This window comes from Elephas maximus, chromosome 20 (genome assembly GCF_024166365.1).
Source record: "Elephas maximus indicus isolate mEleMax1 chromosome 20, mEleMax1 primary haplotype, whole genome shotgun sequence".
NCBI classification, from domain to species: Eukaryota; Metazoa; Chordata; class Mammalia; order Proboscidea; family Elephantidae; genus Elephas; species Elephas maximus.
This window is the reverse complement of record NC_064838.1, coordinates 82,171,269-82,183,724: the sequence shown is the minus strand read 5'-3', so window position 1 is coordinate 82,183,724 and position 12,456 is coordinate 82,171,269.

Sequence of the window (12,456 nt, the reverse complement as noted above, 5' to 3'; positions counted from 1 at the left end):
AACCGTGGAAAGGCGCCGGGCTCTGCTAAGATTTCCCGCGGCGCTTCGTTTGCCCCGGGCCAAAGCCAGGCTTCACAATAGCTGAACACTAACACTGCATACTCGTTCCACTTCCAGAACCGGGCTACGGCGAGGCAGTTCTCCGGGGGAAAACGGCCCTTCGCGAAGGGCAGATCTGCCGAGCTCCTTGCGGGAAAGCGAAAGCAAAGGACGCTTTTCTCCCTCTAACCGCTTTCGTCAGAGGAACGGGGGAAGTCACAGTGTTCTTTCTCTCCCTGAGATACACACAATCTGACGTTGCCTCTGAGCTCCGTTGCTGGCAAGGAACTGAAACTGACATACATTCCTGTGGGGAAACACAGGGCTCTGCTAGGATTTCTGTAGGCAGTGTGTTTTCCCTGGGCCTCACTGTAGCAACACTATCTCGCCAGGGCAACACTGCATGGCACTTCCTCTGCCAGGAGAGAGCTGCTGCTTTGTAGTTTGTGCTGGGAAACCTTGCTTTGGCAAGTGCGAATTGACCGCATTCAGGCAGAAAGAAAAGAGAATAGCAAGAGGCCTTTTCTCCCCGGCTGCTCTGCCAAGCCCTTCCAGCTCAAACTATGTCGTTGCTCCTCTGGAAGGATCCCTGCACCGCGGCGTAGTTTTTCCGAAGAAGCCCTGCGTTTGCAAGAGCAAATGAGGAATTCGTGGCAGGAAAGAGGAAGGAAAGAAAGTTTCTCTCCCTCTGCCTGCTTTGCTCAGAGGACTGGATGAAGTCAGGGACTTCTCCCTTTCACTGAGAAACGTGCGGGCTGCTGTTGCCTGGGCGCTCTCTTCTTTGCAAAAGAGTCTGCAGTTCCACGCTTTGAACCGTGGAAAGGCGCCGGGCTCTGCTAAGATTTCCCCCGGCGCTTCGTTTGCCCTGGGCCAAAGCGAGCCTTCACAATAGCTGAACCCTAACACTGCATACTCGTTCCACTTCCAGAACCGGGCTACGGCGAGGCAGTTCTCCGGGGGAAAACGGCCCTTCGCGAAGGGCAGATCTGCCGAGCTCCTTGCGGGAAAGCGAAAGCAAAGGACGCTTTTCTCCCTCTAACCGCTTTCGTCAGAGGAACGGGGGAAATCACAGTGTTCTTTCTCTCCCTGAGATACACACAATCTGACGTTGCCTCTGAGCTCCGTTGCTGGCAAGGAACTGAAACTGACATACATTCCTGTGGGGAAACTCAGGGCTCTGCTAGGATTTCTCTAGGCAGTGTGTTTTCCCTGGGCCTCACTGTAGCAACACTATCTCGCCAGGGCAACACTGCATGGCACTTCCTCTGCCAGGAGAGAGCTGCTGCTTTGTAGTTTGTGCTGCGAAACCTTGCTTTGGCAAGTGCGAATTGACCGCATTCAGGCAGAAAGAAAAGAGAATAGCAAGAGGCCTTTTCTCCCCGGCTGCTCTGCCAAGCCCTTCCAGCTCAAACTATGTCGTTGCTCCTCTGGAAGGATCCCTGCACCGCGGCCTAGTTTTTCCGAAGAAGCCCTGCGTTTGCAAGAGCAAATGAGGAATTCGTGGCAGGAAAGAGGAAGGAAAGAAAGTTTCTCTCCCTCTGCCTGCTTTGCTCAGAGGACTGGATGAAGTCAGGGACTTCTCCCTTTCACTGAGAAACGTGCGGGCTGCTGTTGCCTGGGCGCTCTCTTCTTTGCAAAAGAGTCTGCAGTTCCACGCTTTGAACCGTGGAAAGGCGCCGGGCTCTGCTAAGATTTCCCCCGGCGCTTCGTTTGCCCTGGGCCAAAGCGAGCCTTCACAATAGCTGAACCCTAACACTGCATACTCGTTCCACTTCCAGAACCGGGCTACGGCGAGGCAGTTCTCCGGGGGAAAACGGCCCTTCGCGAAGGGCAGATCTGCCGAGCTCCTTGCGGGAAAGCGAAAGCAAAGGACGCTTTTCTCCCTCTAACCGCTTTCGTCAGAGGAACGGGGGAAGTCACAGTGTTCTTTCTCTCCCTGAGATACACACAATCTGACGTTGCCTCTGAGCTCCGTTGCTGGCAAGGAACTGAAACTGACATACATTCCTGTGGGGAAACACAGGGCTCTGCTAGGATTTCTGTAGGCAGTGTGTTTTCCCTGGGCCTCACTGTAGCAACACTATCTCGCCAGGGCAACACTGCATGGCACTTCCTCTGCCAGGAGAGAGCTGCTGCTTTGTAGTTTGTGCTGGGAAACCTTGCTTTGGCAAGTGCGAATTGACCGCATTCAGGCAGAAAGAAAAGAGAATAGCAAGAGGCCTTTTCTCCCCGGCTGCTCTGCCAAGCCCTTCCAGCTCAAACTATGTCGTTGCTCCTCTGGAAGGATCCCTGCACCGCGGCGTAGTTTTTCCGAAGAAGCCCTGCGTTTGCAAGAGCAAATGAGGAATTCGTGGCAGGAAAGAGGAAGGAAAGAAAGTTTCTCTCCCTCTGCCTGCTTTGCTCAGAGGACTGGATGAAGTCAGGGACTTCTCCCTTTCACTGAGAAACGTGCGGGCTGCTGTTGCCTGGGCGCTCTCTTCTTTGCAAAAGAGTCTGCAGTTCCACGCTTTGAACCGTGGAAAGGCGCCGGGCTCTGCTAAGATTTCCCCCGGCGCTTCGTTTGCCCTGGGCCAAAGCGAGCCTTCACAATAGCTGAACCCTAACACTGCATACTCGTTCCACTTCCAGAACCGGGCTACGGCGAGGCAGTTCTCCGGGGGAAAACGGCCCTTCGCGAAGGGCAGATCTGCCGAGCTCCTTGCGGGAAAGCGAAAGCAAAGGACGCTTTTCTCCCTCTAACCGCTTTCGTCAGAGGAACGGGGGAAATCACAGTGTTCTTTCTCTCCCTGAGATACACACAATCTGACGTTGCCTCTGAGCTCCGTTGCTGGCAAGGAACTGAAACTGACATACATTCCTGTGGGGAAACTCAGGGCTCTGCTAGGATTTCTCTAGGCAGTGTGTTTTCCCTGGGCCTCACTGTAGCAACACTATCTCGCCAGGGCAACACTGCATGGCACTTCCTCTGCCAGGAGAGAGCTGCTGCTTTGTAGTTTGTGCTGCGAAACCTTGCTTTGGCAAGTGCGAATTGACCGCATTCAGGCAGAAAGAAAAGAGAATAGCAAGAGGCCTTTTCTCCCCGGCTGCTCTGCCAAGCCCTTCCAGCTCAAACTATGTCGTTGCTCCTCTGGAAGGATCCCTGCACCGCGGCCTAGTTTTTCCGAAGAAGCCCTGCGTTTGCAAGAGCAAATGAGGAATTCGTGGCAGGAAAGAGGAAGGAAAGAAAGTTTCTCTCCCTCTGCCTGCTTTGCTCAGAGGACTGGATGAAGTCAGGGACTTCTCCCTTTCACTGAGAAACGTGCGGGCTGCTGTTGCCTGGGCGCTCTCTTCTTTGCAAAAGAGTCTGCAGTTCCACGCTTTGAACCGTGGAAAGGCGCCGGGCTCTGCTAAGATTTCCCCCGGCGCTTCGTTTGCCCTGGGCCAAAGCGAGCCTTCACAATAGCTGAACCCTAACACTGCATACTCGTTCCACTTCCAGAACCGGGCTACGGCGAGGCAGTTCTCCGGGGGAAAACGGCCCTTCGCGAAGGGCAGATCTGCCGAGCTCCTTGCGGGAAAGCGAAAGCAAAGGACGCTTTTCTCCCTCTAACCGCTTTCGTCAGAGGAACGGGGAAGTCACAGTGTTCTTTCTCTCCCTGAGATACACACAATCTGACGTTGCCTCTGAGCTCCGTTGCTGGCAAGGAACTGAAACTGACATAAATTCCTGTGGGGAAACACAGGGCTCTGCTAGGATTTCTGTAGGCAGTGTGTTTTCCCTGGGCCTCACTGTAGCAACACTATCTCGCCAGGGCAACACTGCATGGCACTTCCTCTGCCAGGAGAGAGCTGCTGCTTTGTAGTTTGTGCTGCGAAACCTTGCTTTGGCAAGTGCGAATTGACCGCATTCAGGCAGAAAGAAAAGAGAATAGCAAGAGGCCTTTTCTCCCCGGCTGCTCTGCCAAGCCCTTCCAGCTCAAACTATGTCGTTGCTCCTCTGGAAGGATCCCTGCACCGCGGCCTAGTTTTTCCGAAGAAGCCCTGCGTTTGCAAGAGCAAATGAGGAATTCGTGGCAGGAAAGAGGAAGGAAAGAAAGTTTCTCTCCCTCTGCCTGCTTTGCTCAGAGGACTGGATGAAGTCAGGGACTTCTCCCTTTCACTGAGAAACGTGCGGGCTGCTGTTGCCTGGGCGCTCTCTTCTTTGCAAAAGAGTCTGCAGTTCCACGCTTTGAACCGTGGAAAGGCGCCGGGCTCTGCTAAGATTTCCCGCGGCGCTTCGTTTGCCCCGGGCCAAAGCCAGGCTTCACAATAGCTGAACACTAACACTGCATACTCGTTCCACTTCCAGAACCGGGCTACGGCGAGGCAGTTCTCCGGGGGAAAACGGCCCTTCGCGAAGGGCAGATCTGCCGAGCTCCTTGCGGGAAAGCGAAAGCAAAGGACGCTTTTCTCCCTCTAACCGCTTTCGTCAGAGGAACGGGGGAAGTCACAGTGTTCTTTCTCTCCCTGAGATACACACAATCTGACGTTGCCTCTGAGCTCCGTTGCTGGCAAGGAACTGAAACTGACATACATTCCTGTGGGGAAACACAGGGCTCTGCTAGGATTTCTGTAGGCAGTGTGTTTTCCCTGGGCCTCACTGTAGCAACACTATCTCGCCAGGGCAACACTGCATGGCACTTCCTCTGCCAGGAGAGAGCTGCTGCTTTGTAGTTTGTGCTGGGAAACCTTGCTTTGGCAAGTGCGAATTGACCGCATTCAGGCAGAAAGAAAAGAGAATAGCAAGAGGCCTTTTCTCCCCGGCTGCTCTGCCAAGCCCTTCCAGCTCAAACTATGTCGTTGCTCCTCTGGAAGGATCCCTGCACCGCGGCGTAGTTTTTCCGAAGAAGCCCTGCGTTTGCAAGAGCAAATGAGGAATTCGTGGCAGGAAAGAGGAAGGAAAGAAAGTTTCTCTCCCTCTGCCTGCTTTGCTCAGAGGACTGGATGAAGTCAGGGACTTCTCCCTTTCACTGAGAAACGTGCGGGCTGCTGTTGCCTGGGCGCTCTCTTCTTTGCAAAAGAGTCTGCAGTTCCACGCTTTGAACCGTGGAAAGGCGCCGGGCTCTGCTAAGATTTCCCCCGGCGCTTCGTTTGCCCTGGGCCAAAGCGAGCCTTCACAATAGCTGAACGCTAACACTGCATACTCGTTCCACTTCCAGAACCGGGCTACGGCGAGGCAGTTCTCCGGGGGAAAACGGCCCTTCGCGAAGGGCAGATCTGCCGAGCTCCTTGCGGGAAAGCGAAAGCAAAGGACGCTTTTCTCCCTCTAACCGCTTTCGTCAGAGGAACGGGGGAAGTCACAGTGTTCTTTCTCTCCCTGAGATACACACAATCTGACGTTGCCTCTGAGCTCCGTTGCTGGCAAGGAACTGAAACTGACATAAATTCCTGTGGGGAAACACAGGGCTCTGCTAGGATTTCTGTAGGCAGTGTGTTTTCCCTGGGCCTCACTGTAGCAACACTATCTCGCCAGGGCAACACTGCATGGCACTTCCTCTGCCAGGAGAGAGCTGCTGCTTTGTAGTTTGTGCTGCGAAACCTTGCTTTGGCAAGTGCGAATTGACCGCATTCAGGCAGAAAGAAAAGAGAATAGCAAGAGGCCTTTTCTCCCCGGCTGCTCTGCCAAGCCCTTCCAGCTCAAACTATGTCGTTGCTCCTCTGGAAGGATCCCTGCACCGCGGCCTAGTTTTTCCGAAGAAGCCCTGCGTTTGCAAGAGCAAATGAGGAATTCGTGGCAGGAAAGAGGAAGGAAAGAAAGTTTCTCTCCCTCTGCCTGCTTTGCTCAGAGGACTGGATGAAGTCAGGGACTTCTCCCTTTCACTGAGAAACGTGCGGGCTGCTGTTGCCTGGGCGCTCTCTTCTTTGCAAAAGAGTCTGCAGTTCCACGCTTTGAACCGTGGAAAGGCGCCGGGCTCTGCTAAGATTTCCCGCGGCGCTTCGTTTGCCCCGGGCCAAAGCCAGGCTTCACAATAGCTGAACACTAACACTGCATACTCGTTCCACTTCCAGAACCGGGCTACGGCGAGGCAGTTCTCCGGGGGAAAACGGCCCTTCGCGAAGGGCAGATCTGCCGAGCTCCTTGCGGGAAAGCGAAAGCAAAGGACGCTTTTCTCCCTCTAACCGCTTTCGTCAGAGGAACGGGGGAAGTCACAGTGTTCTTTCTCTCCCTGAGATACACACAATCTGACGTTGCCTCTGAGCTCCGTTGCTGGCAAGGAACTGAAACTGACATACATTCCTGTGGGGAAACACAGGGCTCTGCTAGGATTTCTGTAGGCAGTGTGTTTTCCCTGGGCCTCACTGTAGCAACACTATCTCGCCAGGGCAACACTGCATGGCACTTCCTCTGCCACGAGAGAGCTGCTGCTTTGTAGTTTGTGCTGGGAAACCTTGCTTTGGCAAGTGCGAATTGACCGCATTCAGGCAGAAAGAAAAGAGAATAGCAAGAGGCCTTTTCTCCCCGGCTGCTCTGCCAAGCCCTTCCAGCTCAAACTATGTCGTTGCTCCTCTGGAAGGATCCCTGCACCGCGGCGTAGTTTTTCCGAAGAAGCCCTGCGTTTGCAAGAGCAAATGAGGAATTCGTGACAGGAAAGAGGAAGGAAAGAAAGTTTCTCTCCCTCTGCCTGCTTTGCTCAGAGGACTGGATGAAGTCAGGGACTTCTCCCTTTCACTGAGAAACGTGCGGGCTGCTGTTGCCTGGGCGCTCTCTTCTTTGCAAAAGAGTCTGCAGTTCCACGCTTTGAACCGTGGAAAGGCGCCGGGCTCTGCTAAGATTTCCCCCGGCGCTTCGTTTGCCCCGGGCCAAAGCGAGCCTTCACAATAGCTGAACGCTAACACTGCATACTCGTTCCACTTCCAGAACCGGGCTACGGCGAGGCAGTTTTCCGGGGGAAAACGGCCCTTCGCGAAGGGCAGATCTGCCGAGCTCCTTGCGGGAAAGCGAAAGCAAAGGACGCTTTTCTCCCTCTAACCGCTTTCGTCAGAGGAACGGGGGAAGTCACAGTGTTCTTTCTCTCCCTGAGATACACACGATCTGACGTTGCCTCTGAGCTCCGTTGCTGGCAAGGAACTGAAAGTGACATACATTGCTGTGGGGAAACACAGGGCTCTGCTAGGATTTCTGTAGGCAGTGTGTTTTCCCTGGGCCTCACTGTAGCAACACTATGTCGCCAGGGCAACACTGCATGGCACTTCCTCTGCCAGGAGAGAGCTGCTGCTTTGTAGTTTGTGCTGCGAAACCTTGCTTTGGCAAGTGCGAATTGACCGCATTCAGGCAGAAAGAAAAGAGAATAGCAAGAGGCCTTTTCTCCCCGGCTGCTCTGCCAAGCCCTTCCAGCTCAAACTATGTCGTTGCTCCTCTGGAAGGATCCCTGCACCGCGGCGTAGTTTTTACGAAGAAGCCCTGCGTTTGCAAGAGCAAATGAGGAATTCGTGGCAGGAAAGAGGAAGGAAAGAAAGTTTCTCTCCCTCTGCCTGCTTTGCTCAGAGGACTGGATGAAGTCAGGGACTTCTCCCTTTCACTGAGAAACGTGCGGGCTGCTGTTGCCTGGGCGCTCTCTTCTTTGCAAAAGAGTCTGCAGTTCCACGCTTTGAACCGTGGAAAGGCGCCGGGCTCTGCTAAGATTCCCCCCGGCGCTTCGTTTGCCCCGGGCCAAAGCGAACCTTTACAATAGCTGAACGCTAACACTGCATACTCGTTCCACTTCCAGAACCGGGCTACGGCGAGGCAGTTCTCCGGGGGAAAACGGCCCTTCGCGAAGGGCAGATCTGCCGAGCTCCTTGCGGGAAAGCGAAAGCAAAGGACGCTTTTCTCCCTCTAACCGCTTTCGTCAGAGGAACGGGGGAAGTCACAGTGTTCTTTCTCTCCCTGAGATACACACAATCTGACGTTGCCTCTGAGCTCCGTTGCTGGCAAGGAACTGAAAGTGACATACATTCCTGTGGGGAAACTCAGGGCTCTGCTAGGATTTCTCTAGGCAGTGTGTTTTCCCTGGGCCTCACTGTAGCAACACTATCTCGCCAGGGCAACACTGCATGGCACTTCCTCTGCCAGGAGAGAGCTGCTGCTTTGTAGTTTGTGCTGCGAAACCTTGCTTTGGCAAGTGCGAATTGACCGCATTCAGGCAGAAAGAAAAGAGAATAGCAAGAGGCCTTTTCTCCCCGGCTGCTCTGCCAAGCCCTTCCAGCTCAAACTATGTCGTTGCTCCTCTGGAAGGATCCCTGCACCGCGGCCTAGTTTTTCCGAAGAAGCCCTGCGTTTGCAAGAGCAAATGAGGAATTCGTGGCAGGAAAGAGGAAGGAAAGAAAGTTTCTCTCCCTCTGCCTGCTTTGCTCAGAGGACTGGATGAAGTCAGGGACTTCTCCCTTTCACTGAGAAACGTGCGGGCTGCTGTTGCCTGGGCGCTCTCTTCTTTGCAAAAGAGTCTGCAGTTCCACGCTTTGAACCGTGGAAAGGCGCCGGGCTCTGCTAAGATTTCCCCCGGCGCTTCGTTTGCCCTGGGCCAAAGCGAGCCTTCACAATAGCTGAACCCTAACACTGCATACTCGTTCCACTTCCAGAACCGGGCTACGGCGAGGCAGTTCTCCGGGGGAAAACGGCCCTTCGCGAAGGGCAGATCTGCCGAGCTCCTTGCGGGAAAGCGAAAGCAAAGGACGCTTTTCTCCCTCTAACCGCTTTCGTCAGAGGAACGGGGGAAGTCACAGTGTTCTTTCTCTCCCTGAGATACACACAATCTGACGTTGCCTCTGAGCTCCGTTGCTGGCAAGGAACTGAAAGTGACATACATTCCTGTGGGGAAACTCAGGGCTCTGCTAGGATTTCTCTAGGCAGTGTGTTTTCCCTGGGCCTCACTGTAGCAACACTATCTCGCCAGGGCAACACTGCATGGCACTTCCTCTGCCAGGAGAGAGCTGCTGCTTTGTAGTTTGTGCTGCGAAACCTTGCTTTGGCAAGTGCGAATTGACCGCATTCAGGCAGAAAGAAAAGAGAATAGCAAGAGGCCTTTTCTCCCCGGCTGCTCTGCCAAGCCCTTCCAGCTCAAACTATGTCGTTGCTCCTCTGGAAGGATCCCTGCACCGCGGCGTAGTTTTTCCGAAGAAGCCCTGCGTTTGCAAGAGCAAATGAGGAATTCGTGGCAGGAAAGAGGAAGGAAAGAAAGTTTCTCTCCCTCTGCCTGCTTTGCTCAGAGGACTGGATGAAGTCAGGGACTTCTCCCTTTCACTGAGAAACGTGCGGGCTGCTGTTGCCTGGGCGCTCTCTTCTTTGCAAAAGAGTCTGCAGTTCCACGCTTTGAACCGTGGAAAGGCGCCGGGCTCTGCTAAGATTTCCCCCGGCGCTTCGTTTGCCCCGGGCCAAAGCGAGCCTTCACAATAGCTGAACGCTAACACTGCATACTCGTTCCACTTCCAGAACCGGGCTACGGCGAGGCAGTTTTCCGGGGGAAAACGGCCCTTCGCGAAGGGCAGATCTGCCGAGCTCCTTGCGGGAAAGCGAAAGCAAAGGACGCTTTTCTCCCTCTAACCGCTTTCGTCAGAGGAACGGGGGAAGTCACAGTGTTCTTTCTCTCCCTGAGATACACACAATCTGACGTTGCCTCTGAGCTCCGTTGCTGGCAAGGAACTGAAAGTGACATACATTGCTGTGGGGAAACACAGGGCTCTGCTAGGATTTCTGTAGGCAGTGTGTTTTCCCTGGGCCTCACTGTAGCAACACTATGTCGCCAGGGCAACACTGCATGGCACTTCCTCTGCCAGGAGAGAGCTGCTGCTTTGTAGTTTGTGCTGCGAAACCTTGCTTTGGCAAGTGCGAATTGACCGCATTCAGGCAGAAAGAAAAGAGAATAGCAAGAGGCCTTTTCTCCCCGGCTGCTCTGCCAAGCCCTTCCAGCTCAAACTATGTCGTTGCTCCTCTGGAAGGATCCCTGCACCGCGGCGTAGTTTTTACGAAGAAGCCCTGCGTTTGCAAGAGCAAATGAGGAATTCGTGGCAGGAAAGAGGAAGGAAAGAAAGTTTCTCTCCCTCTGCCTGCTTTGCTCAGAGGACTGGATGAAGTCAGGGACTTCTCCCTTTCACTGAGAAACGTGCGGGCTGCTGTTGCCTGGGCGCTCTCTTCTTTGCAAAAGAGTCTGCAGTTCCACGCTTTGAACCGTGGAAAGGCGCCGGGCTCTGCTAAGATTCCCCCCGGCGCTTCGTTTGCCCCGGGCCAAAGCGAACCTTTACAATAGCTGAACGCTAACACTGCATACTCGTTCCACTTCCAGAACCGGGCTACGGCGAGGCAGTTCTCCGGGGGAAAACGGCCCTTCGCGAAGGGCAGATCTGCCGAGCTCCTTGCGGGAAAGCGAAAGCAAAGGACGCTTTTCTCCCTCTAACCGCTTTCGTCAGAGGAACGGGGGAAGTCACAGTGTTCTTTCTCTCCCTGAGATACACACAATCTGACGTTGCCTCTGAGCTCCGTTGCTGGCAAGGAACTGAAAGTGACATACATTCCTGTGGGGAAACTCAGGGCTCTGCTAGGATTTCTCTAGGCAGTGTGTTTTCCCTGGGCCTCACTGTAGCAACACTATCTCGCCAGGGCAACACTGCATGGCACTTCCTCTGCCAGGAGAGAGCTGCTGCTTTGTAGTTTGTGCTGGGAAACCTTGCTTTGGCAAGTGCGAATTGACCGCATTCAGGCAGAAAGAAAAGAGAATAGCAAGAGGCCTTTTCTCCCCGGCTGCTCTGCCAAGCCCTTCCAGCTCAAACTATGTCGTTGCTCCTCTGGAAGGATCCCTGCACCGCGGCGTAGTTTTTCCGAAGAAGCCCTGCGTTTGCAAGAGCAAATGAGGAATTCGTGGCAGGAAAGAGGAAGGAAAGAAAGTTTCTCTCCCTCTGCCTGCTTTGCTCAGAGGACTGGATGAAGTCAGGGACTTCTCCCTTTCACTGAGAAACGTGCGGGCTGCTGTTGCCTGGGCGCTCTCTTCTTTGCAAAAGAGTCTGCAGTTCCACGCTTTGAACCGTGGAAAGGCGCCGGGCTCTGCTAAGATTTCCCCCGGCGCTTCGTTTGCCCCGGGCCAAAGCGAGCCTTCACAATAGCTGAACGCTAACACTGCATACTCGTTCCACTTCCAGAACCGGGCTACGGCGAGGCAGTTTTCCGGGGGAAAACGGCCCTTCGCGAAGGGCAGATCTGCCGAGCTCCTTGCGGGAAAGCGAAAGCAAAGGACGCTTTTCTCCCTCTAACCGCTTTCGTCAGAGGAACGGGGGAAGTCACAGTGTTCTTTCTCTCCCTGAGATACACACAATCTGACGTTGCCTCTGAGCTCCGTTGCTGGCAAGGAACTGAAAGTGACATACATTGCTGTGGGGAAACACAGGGCTCTGCTAGGATTTCTGTAGGCAGTGTGTTTTCCCTGGGCCTCACTGTAGCAACACTATGTCGCCAGGGCAACACTGCATGGCACTTCCTCTGCCAGGAGAGAGCTGCTGCTTTGTAGTTTGTGCTGCGAAACCTTGCTTTGGCAAGTGCGAATTGACCGCATTCAGGCAGAAAGAAAAGAGAATAGCAAGAGGCCTTTTCTCCCCGGCTGCTCTGCCAAGCCCTTCCAGCTCAAACTATGTCGTTGCTCCTCTGGAAGGATCCCTGCACCGCGGCGTAGTTTTTACGAAGAAGCCCTGCGTTTGCAAGAGCAAATGAGGAATTCGTGGCAGGAAAGAGGAAGGAAAGAAAGTTTCTCTCCCTCTGCCTGCTTTGCTCAGAGGACTGGATGAAGTCAGGGACTTCTCCCTTTCACTGAGAAACGTGCGGGCTGCTGTTGCCTGGGCGCTCTCTTCTTTGCAAAAGAGTCTGCAGTTCCACGCTTTGAACCGTGGAAAGGCGCCGGGCTCTGCTAAGATTCCCCCCGGCGCTTCGTTTGCCCCGGGCCAAAGCGAACCTTTACAATAGCTGAACGCTAACACTGCATACTCGTTCCACTTCCAGAACCGGGCTACGGCGAGGCAGTTCTCCGGGGGAAAACGGCCCTTCGCGAAGGGCAGATCTGCCGAGCTCCTTGCGGGAAAGCGGAAGCAAAGGACGCTTTTCTCCCTCTAACCGCTTTCGTCAGAGGAACGGGGGAAGTCACAGTGTTCTTTCTCTCCCTGAGATACACACAATCTGACGTTGCCTCTGAGCTCCGTTGCTGGCAAGGAACTGAAAGTGACATACATTCCTGTGGGGAAACTCAGGGCTCTGCTAGGATTTCTCTAGGCAGTGTGTTTTCCCTGGGCCTCACTGTAGCAACACTATCTCGCCAGGGCAACACTGCATGGCACTTCCTCTGCCAGGAGAGAGCTGCTGCTTTGTAGTTTGTGCTGGGAAACCTTGCTTTGGCAAGTGCGAATTGACCGCATTCAGGCAGAAAGAAAAGAGAATAGCAAGAG